Here is a 10,292-nt window from a genome sequence, read left to right on the forward strand (position 1 = left end):
TACATTTTCATTAGAAGGCATATCTTCAAAGAAAGCTTTCTAAAAAATTCTAGCTTGTGTGCGAACTACACTTAGAGTAAATGGCAAAAATCCCATGTCAACTCTTGCATTAGCCAATTAGAAACCTAAAACAGTCTACCAGTGATGAGTGTTTCGTCCATTCGACCTTTACGAGATTCATCTGAGCATGCATTTTATGAAACAATTCTAAAAATGGGCCATAATATGTGTTATGTAATTCTAATAAAAAAATGAAAGATTTTGGCTTCTCTTGACAAAGGTCTAGACTAATATATGCTTCACTGTAAAATTTATCACCAGATTTTTATCATTAGTATTTCGTACAAACATTATCATCTGCAGAAATATTTTGAACTTTTATGTTTCTTTGAGTGGCAACTGTGTTTACAACGCTTTCAATCCGCCATGATATATACTAGCTTGTAATGCTGTCTGCACATAAATCATTTTTCATCGCATAATGATGTATTATTTTTATTTCAAAGCAGTAAACATTAAACATTAGTGAGATATTATGAACTTCCACAGACGCAAAAACTGAACTTCTTTTAATGGAGACGGAACTTTGCAGCTTATTGAGACAGTCCCGTTTTGCCATACATTTGCTTGGCACCCGTGGGGCGTTTGCTGTGGCTAGAGGGTGAACACACGGAACAGCTTCAGTACATCCCACCTTCAAAATTTGGCGAATTTTTTTGGCGCCAAAGCACGTTAAATACCGTGTTTTGAAAAATGGTTACCATTAAGATTTCCGATGAAACTGCGTGTTTCAGAAATGGCTACCATCTTGCTTTTACCAGAAATCATGGATGATAAAAATAAGTTTACGACTATTATACACGATTTTAAAAGAAAAAATGAAAAGGAATTATTAATGAAAATGATTAAGGTTAAAAGATGTAAGATTTTTTAAAAACAATGCCGAAAGTCTTTAGATATTTCGCCCTTAGCAAATAATTATGTAATTATTAATTAATGGCTCTAGTGTACATTTGGGTGGCCCTTCGATTTGGCGACAAATTTTATTCAGTTTTTAGTTCAGTTTTCAGTTTTATTCAGTTCAGTGAAACCCCATTTATGGTTAACATAATATTTCTAACTTCTTTATTTTTTAAAATAAAAATAGATCGATGTGTACATGGGCAAAATCAAGACAATGCGCAATGCAGAGATTTTGCAATTATCTGATTTTTTTAAGTGAAAATAGATCGATGTGTACATGGACACCGAGTTTGTCCAATTCCTTGACTTCTTATTTTGGATTTCTGTAGCAGCCATCTTGAAATTGTGCCTGGAGCCTTTCTTGGCATCATACAAGAATCGCGAATAAACAAGGGGCACCCAATTGTAAACGTTTACCGAAGTAATTAACTGTAAATTAAGCTTACTACAGGCGAACCAAGATCTCAGCCTAATTGACATCTCAGCCCCATGCTTTTTGCATCTCCAAATACTACCATTGGATAACTTTTTCTGACTAACTAACCCGCATAGTATCTTACATTTTTATAACAAACTCTATCCGTCAATAATCCACAATCCATCAAAAATCCTCTAAAAGGTTCATACTCTCTTGTTAATTCATACATAAAATATCTATTTGGAACACACGGCTTTCCCAAACTTTAACGCTTGTTTGAAAATTCCAACCTTAAATCTTCGTTTAAAATCTCCTGATACTTAATTACAACATCACTTACTGCAGGTTTGCAGCAAGCAGTAACTAAATGCAAAAATCTCACCTCCAAAGTAGGCAAAAATCTTATCTCCAAAAGAATATTCTCCACGATGCCAGTTAATGAAGCTGTTAGGGAAAGTATAACAACTGAGGAAAATGTAAATAAAATTTATGAAAGTTTAAACTCCAAAATTAAACATAAAGAAATTTTCAGATGATGTAGGAGAATATTTAGTATTTTAGAGGTAATTTTCCAAATACTTTTAGAGGATAAATTCCAGTATTTGTCGCAAGGTGTTTTTCCAAATTCTCGTGCAGTGTAGCTTATAAATCGTTTTCTGATGACGGCAGACAATAACTTGAAAGCTGCTGAACAATTAAAAGAGCGATTTGGACGCAATGACTTGCATGTACAAATTTACATGCGAGACTTATTCACTCTCGTAGTGAAGAATGTGACTTTTTGCCTTACAAAAACCAATCTGGCGAAACTCTACGACAGCACTGAAAGCAAGATGAGAGCGTTCGTTGGAAAACTTAGGAAAGACAAGAGAAAGTTTGACGATTTTTTAGGTGGTTTGGTGGAGACCTGATTTTTAGAAGGTTTCCTACTAGCTTCGGAGGAGAGGAGTGGAATCTATAGAGCTTTGGACAAATGTGCTTTGGAAAAAAGATGGCTGACCAGAATACCCAAGCAAACAAACACTAAAAGAATAAAAAAGTAATGAGTTTCTTATTCATCTGTTGGAAAAACCAAATTAAAACAGAAGGCTATTAACAAAATTGATTGAAAATATTGAGAGACTGAGAAAAGGAAAACAATTTAATGAATTAAGGCTTTAAAAAATAACATTACTGAATCTTAATGTGATGATTTAATAAGTTATAAAGACCATCTGAGCTAGATAGATTTCATTGTCTTTTTAACATGTCAGCGAGACCTTACAAAAACGCAGAGATGTTATACGGGGATAAATTTAAATGGAATTTATCTTTTTACCTGGCTCTTCTAATATTATAAAGGCTAAACCTGCTATTTTAGCACAACAGAAAATATGAAATTATTCTGCAAATCGAGAAATAATAATAGTTAATAAGGAAATAACAGCTACATTGAAACCAATAAATAAAGTGCTATAATAAAACTGAATTAAATTTTGAGAGTTTCCTCTTTCATTTTGAGAAAGAGTCATTGAACAAAGTCAATTAGGAATCTTTTGCCTTGGGAAGAATATTTTACCTTTCTTCTGACCATGAAATAATTTTAAATAAAAAATAAATAAGTAAATAAATAGAAACATCACACTTTCTAGAGTGTAAAGGAAGCATTATTATTTTTCTTCATTTGTCTCTGCATTCCATAACCATTGTATGTTTTATTTCGATAATCATAATTTTAGAATTATTTCTATAGTCATAATTTTAGAATTATATATTAGAATTTATATCGCATTAGCACAAGTTATTTAACGCAGTAATATCTGGATCTCTATCAAACACTTTAAGTAGATCATAAGTAAGATAATAGCATTCTACAGACAATAAATTACAACTATAAATCTATATGTACTTATATTCCCTGTGTGATGTGATGGTCATTATACAATAACGTTTAAGGAATTTAAATATTGGTAGTTATTAGTTTAACTTGCGAACAAATATTCGGTATCATTAATTAACTTATCTTCATTTTCTATTAAAATATACACTTCAGATGACATACAACCTCGATTCTTTACATTATACACATTTTATGCATCAAAGTAGTAATTACCATCAAAAGAAAGAAATGTAAATTGCTTTTTCCGTTTATATAGACGCCAGTATCAAATAAAAAATGTATGAAAATATTGAGAAACATGTCTTGGCATTATACAAACAGGTAGTAATTTAAGTTAATAACAGTTAGTATACCTTTTAAAATTATCCAACAGATTTAGTTAACCTTAATTATGTTTGTAGGACTTGTCGTACTACTCAAGGGGGGGATGTCAGTAAATATTACCATTTTCAAGAAATCAGGAGATGACGCATCAACAAAGTAGTAACTCTGTGTCATTTAAATTGATGCGCGCTTCAGCTTTCACTTGGGAGTAAACATACGCCGCATTTGTGCTTTTTTTTTGCCTTTCGCAGGTGCCCACAATTTGTCATTTTACGTATTTTTGCATGCTGTATCGTACCCGACCACAGGTAATCTCTTGATTGATGTTTTTGTTGCGTATTCTTGTTTATTCCCCTATTATGACAATATTTTCATCTCCAACCTTAATTTTTGCACTCTTTGATAAAGTGTAAACTGTATCCAAAGTCGGGAACTGCAAATAAAATCACAAACCTTTAGACAGACCTTAGAAATGTAATACGTCTGCTTATGATGGAAAAGAGTTCAGGTGTTAAATCAAATAACTAAGAGTCCTTTCTTTATTTTAAATTTCTCTGTTTAATTATTTTCAAATGTTTTTCATTTCGACATTTACATTTTATACTAAGTCGAAACGTTTACAGCTTGTTCATACTTACAATATAAAATGCAGAAACTTTAATTTTTGCTCCTTTCGAGGCGCTAAAATTGAAACTGTTCTCACTGAACAGTTAAAAATATAGTCTAATATCTCAATAATAATACGTCGCCCATCAGACGGTACAGTGGTTAGGTAAGCCGACTGCGATACCAAAGGACCCAGGTTCGAAACTCTGAGAAAACAAATGGCTGTAACTGTGCGTTCCTTCATAGGAGGCAAAGGTGGCCCACCTATTAGGTGTCCCCATAATAAAGTGACCACCAATTCCGGCCTTAGTTAGTTGCTTCAAGCCGAAGTCACCTGAGGACCCGCAATTGGTTAAAAAAATCTCAATAATGAATATATATTAAAGAAATTAGTGAGAAGCATTAAAACCTGTAAGTATTTTTCTGAAGACTGTAAGCATTTTCAGTACGGAAGCCTTAAAGGACTAACCACTTACAAAAGCATGCTCGACGGAATGCGATAAATCTTAACGAGAATATATAAAATAGCGTTTTTAAGGACGTTCTAAAAGTTGGAGCATAGTTTGCTACTTTTATTCGTTATATTAGTAGAAATTTATGTATTTTACAATCTGAAAAATAATCGTCTTGAAAAGTGAAAGATGTATGAGTTTTTACTATCTTAAGTTACATATTATAGAAATTTATTTACATGATAAATGAATTCCATATATTTACTAATTACATGTTACATAATTCAAATCAAACATAAACTTCTTATACATACTAATATGTTTTATATGAGTGCGCTGAAACACCGTATTAAGGCGTTTAGAATCGAAGTACTCTAGCGCAGAAAAAAGGATAGCATAAGTTCTAAAAATAACAACTCTTTAAGAAAGCTTAAGAAAACTCCTAGAGCGGAAAACAGATTTCGTTTACTGCAGAAACGGTAAAGTAATCTATAAGGTGAAATGTTTATAACACTTACATAAAACAGGTAACTAGTTTTATTACAGATGTACATAATTATTAGTACAAAATTTTACGTACTACGTTATGTCCTCGCCGGGACTCAAACCTCGAACTCTTGAGTACGAACTGAGTGTACTGGCCATTGCACCACGAAGGTATACTAAGAAAGCGGGAGAAATACCTTATAGTGTAAATAATCGTTGTTGCATTACGGAAGCCCATCTTTTGTTTATTAACAGTGGCTAATAGTACAGTTTTTTAACACATTGAATAACATAATATTTATCAAAATGATTTCTTAAAACGAAGTTTTCTAAATAATGATATGTCAAGATTTAAATTTTCAGAATCAAGTAGGTCTGCCCATAAACATGATACGACGCTAAAAAACTAACAAAAAACAGTGTAGTAAATACAACTTTTTAACGTACGGTATTATAGGTAATAATTTACTTATAATCCGTAATAATTTAACCGTTAGGCAGTTTTAAGATCGTTTTATCTCCGAAAACCTTAAGGATTCGACAGATTTTTATTTTTATACACAGATATCTCAATATGTCGTCTTCCTGTGCTCATTTTCTCCAAGTTTGTCTTGAATGTTTTACTTATATTTCAACGTTTTCTGTATATTTTATTCTGATAACTGTGTTCTTTACAATACAGTATTTCATCATAGTGCCATCGGAGTTTAGGGTTCATTCACTATTCTTTAGCACATGTAACAAAACAATTCAAATATTCTTTATCTTCGTAAACATTGTTACAGCATTTAAAGAGTTTTAATTACTGCATTTAAGAATATGTATAAATTAGGTAGATAACAACCATATATACCTGCAGCAAATTAATGTTATGTAAGATATATTTCGTGATATTAAAAATCCTGTAATATCTTACTTATATCATGAAATCTAATACAAAATAGAAGTTAATCAGTGTTATATGATCATAGCAGTAAATCTATGTCATTGTAAATGACGAATACTAAACGGATCAAGAAAATACCTATTTTCGGTTCAAAGACTAGATAAGGTATTGAATGAATAATTTTACGGCCAGGAAACTTCACGTGGATTCTCTTGACTGTTATAAAAGGATTTCTGCAGCTACTCTACTCATTCGAAGAGAAAAAGATAAAAAGATAAACAAATATCAGTGTTCCTTTACAGCTTTGGACGTTCAGTGCTAAAAAACATGCTCAAATTCATGGTAAGTATTCCAACGTTTCATTATTTAATACATTCGTATTTTAATAGCAAACTGAAAAGCAAAGTGTTTTCTATAAATGTAAGAGTTATTTAAAAAATTATCCAAAATCCCTATAGTTTTCAATAATTAAATAAACTGCACCGGGTTAATTAAAATACGCAAGTTTGTGGTTAATTATATGCGTACTAATTTCCTGAAAAATGCTTACGTGAATTCAAATTTTTCATTTATATTCTCATCTAACAAAGAAGTGCGCATACAAAGATTTTTAGAAAAATGTAATTCTAATCATTTAAATTTATTTCTTACAAAGTAATTTGTTATCACTTCTTAGTAAGCCATAGCATTTATGTAATAGATATATTTATTTTATGGTAAAAATATGCTTCATTTTTAGCCCAAATGGGATAGTAGTCTTGAAACAGAATTTTGCATTGAATCGCTATAAACGCCTGTATCACTTTTCAAATTGTTGCTTTCAGATATTACCTCCCTGTATTATTTTAAAGAAATTAAATAATGAAGAATCTGCATGTATATATGCATGTTCCTAGCATTATAAAAAAACAATGGTACCATCAAATTTTGAATAACGCAGAACAACGTAGAAAGCCCGAATTTTGAATTTCGAATTTTATATTTCGTATTTTGTAAGCTTTTATTGAATTTTTGATTAACAAACTCAACGATTTGAAAGCAAGCAATAGCAACATTGTATGAAATAGAACGTTTTTATCTCCAACGGTAGGGACTGTCTATCGGAAATTTTAAAGAAATGCTGTTTTTAAATATTTTGTGATTCTTCTGGTGAATTGAATTGCATGTGGCCTAAGTGAGGAGAACGTGATATTTAATAAGTAAAGATAAAACACAAAACTTTAGTAATAAAAAGACAAAAAAAAAAAAGTTTTTTGAGCCATCTTACTAGGAAACTCGAACATGTATGCTATCGAATCGTATATGGCGTAAGTGCGAAGAAAATGACGCTTAATAATAAAGCTAAAAAGACAAAAAGAAATGGGTTAGCAGGAGTGAGCGCAACAGACAGGTAGACAGACTGCAAACTTAGAGAGAGCGTAACGAACCTTTACACATCCTTATGGGCGATCGTTAAAATCTGTAACCTTTAAATTTTTCTTTTGTAACATGTTGAATCATTTTTAAGGCTGCTTTTTACCGTTTTCCACACAAAGAAACATTTTGGCCATCCTGACAGACATTCCACTGCTAAAAATTGCCAGGGAGATAACTTGTTTCAATTGCAGTATTACAGTCTCAATAGAAGCCTGTTCTTCCGCTTTAGAGCATTAACTCATAAAAGTCTTCATAAGAATGTTAAAATTCAGATTTCATTCTACGAATATGACATAATAATTAAATATGAATTTTCAGAAAACTTTTAATTATATCAATACATTAACTCAGTTGTCTGCTATATTAATAAATATTTAAAGTCAAAATTAAAGTCATTAAAGTAAATGTTTATTAAAAAGAAATCTGATTCTCATTTTTATGTTTGAAATTAATTTAATGGATAATTTAGGGTTCGAAGTATTATTATAAGTTCCAGCTATGTTTAAATTGTAAATGTTAAACTACCATGTTAAAGTCAAAATTTATTCTTAACTATTTCTATTTCTTAACTATTGGTGATTCAAGATCCCCCTTTTTCGGTTTGCTTCGTTTAAAATAACGGAATATAATAGAAATTATACATATTCTTATGGTTTGAAAATAATTTTTTCTTTGGTTATTTCTTATGACGTTTTAAGACAACCTCTAAAACTGAAAATCATTTTTACATTTTTCAGTATGTTGTGCATATCTCAGTCTATATTATTTAAAGGTCTAAAAAGTGATATAATTAAAATTTTCACTACAGTTCATTTAAAAATTTTTCAAAAACAACCACTTTATTACAAATATCATGCGTTTTAGAAGTATGGCATTAAATATAATTGCTTGCTTAATTCTGGAGCAGTTATTCTAAGTACAAAAGTATAAACTGAATTCGAAGATTCGTGTTAAATTTATTTTTCAGAGGCATTTACAAAAACTATGTTCTAAAACTATTATAGAATTCATTTTATGCATATTCAACATTTATACGAGCAGGCGTGTAATAAAGCGATATTTATACAGAATGTGATTAGTTCTGTATAAGTATCACAATTATTTATAATCGTGGTAAATTAATTATTTATAATAGTGTAATTAATGTAATATAATTATTTTTGTAGCAAGTATTTTTAGACTGAATTTTACATATCGAAAAATTTTCAAAGCATGAAATTAAATAACACAAATATGAATTTAATTTGGTGTGAAAATATCCCTTTAAAGAAAGACATAAGTTGCAGATTAACATGCGCCAATACAACATTAATTTCAAAAATTAAATTATAAGATTGCGATAGAAAGCAAGAACATTAATTATGAGAATGAATATGGATATCTTCTGTAAAGTCAAGAAACATATTTAAAATTCTTCGCGGTAAACATTTTATAAACTAAGTAAAGCTGTAACATTGAATACACAGTACATAATGGGTGGAAATGTGAAAGTCCTTTGAAAATTAATTCAAGAATATTAAATAATATTTAATAAAGTTTTTAGTTCAAGAGCTTCCCGTTTTATCAGCCTTAAGGAGATCTGATTAAAGTATTTTCAAACAAAAGATTGAATCATTTTAAGAAAAATATCAGTAACGTAATCATAACCTGTACTTATTTTCTTGCCACGGCCATCATAAGTGATGATGCATCATTCACATTTAAGTTTTAGATTTTATTGGCAATCGCATTCACACATTAAAACTCTAGCAAAAACATTTTTACAAAATCTGTAAGGGTCCATTTTTATAATTTTTAAAATTACTTTTTAACTGTGGTACTTTTATTACAGGTCTTTCTTCTGGTCATCGGCGTTGCTGTAGCTGGGGTTATCTACGAAGAGAAAGAATACCCACAATACCATTATGTACAGCCAGTAAAAGTAGTGACATATCCTGTGCAAACTGTCAAGGTTCTGAGTATTCCACAGAAATATGTTGTATCACATGGATATTCATGTGACGGTTATGATTGCTAGCAGTTTCCTTGATCTGGGACAAAAACGACTTAGAACATTTCATTTCGTTAACATGGAGAACAAATTTCATTTTTATTTTTTGTTGGAAATACAATTCACAGAATTGTTCTAATAAATCTTTCATGCTATTGTCTGAATTTCCTGCATTTCTATATTTTCTATTATCTGAGTTTTTAACAAAATTTAAATTATATTAAAATGTATAACAGATTAAAAACAGTAAGTCACTTAAATGCAGAACAACTGGGTGTGCTGAATATGATACTGTAAAAGAGTGATTTTTGTATTTAATTCTTTACTTCTGATACTCGATAGAGTTCCTACTCATTAAAATTTTCAAGACAATATTCAAGGATGGATCCATATTCTGATGCTCAGATTTTACACTTTTATTCACAATAATTATCGTATTTAATAAATATGTGATGAGAAACAACTCTTATCAACTGCTGTGATTAATGACACACATTCGTAAAACATTAAGAAGATTTTATAATAAATACGAACTAACTTCAGTGTATTTATTATCATGTGAAACTAGCCAATAAAATAGGTACTATATGACTAGCAGGAGTATTTACGTAGCTCCTGCGATTGGGCCATCTAGAAGTTCTGCGGTTTTTCAGATTGAATCGTGTTTTCTCCAACTAATACGGAGTGACCGTGCTTGACCCTGGATGCTTAAATAAGGTCGTTCAGGGACATCTCGACACCTTAAGGTAAAATTATGAATAACTGGTTAACATTTAAGGATTTTATTATTTATTTTTTCAGAAAATATATATATTCCTGTATTAATAACACATTATGAAAATTTGGCTTACCTGAAAAACATCATAGGTCAT

At 30.5% G+C, this 10,292-nt stretch overlaps 1 long non-coding RNA gene across 1 annotated transcript; it reads left to right on the forward strand.

Annotated features, from left to right (window-relative positions):
- Nucleotides 1–6,242: 6,242 nt before the first annotated feature.
- LOC118191161 (uncharacterized) lies at nucleotides 6,243–9,764 on the forward strand. Its single transcript, XR_004758532.2, has 2 exons — nucleotides 6,243–6,356; nucleotides 9,262–9,764. It is a non-coding gene; the product is annotated as an uncharacterized LOC118191161 (long non-coding RNA).
- The last annotated feature ends 528 nt before the right edge of the window (nucleotides 9,765–10,292 follow it).

This window comes from Stegodyphus dumicola, chromosome 3, assembly GCF_044657685.1.
Source record: "Stegodyphus dumicola isolate Sdum_Otavi_A_Nest chromosome 3, ASM4465768v1".
In the NCBI taxonomy this organism is placed as follows: domain Eukaryota; kingdom Metazoa; phylum Arthropoda; class Arachnida; order Araneae; family Eresidae; genus Stegodyphus; species Stegodyphus dumicola.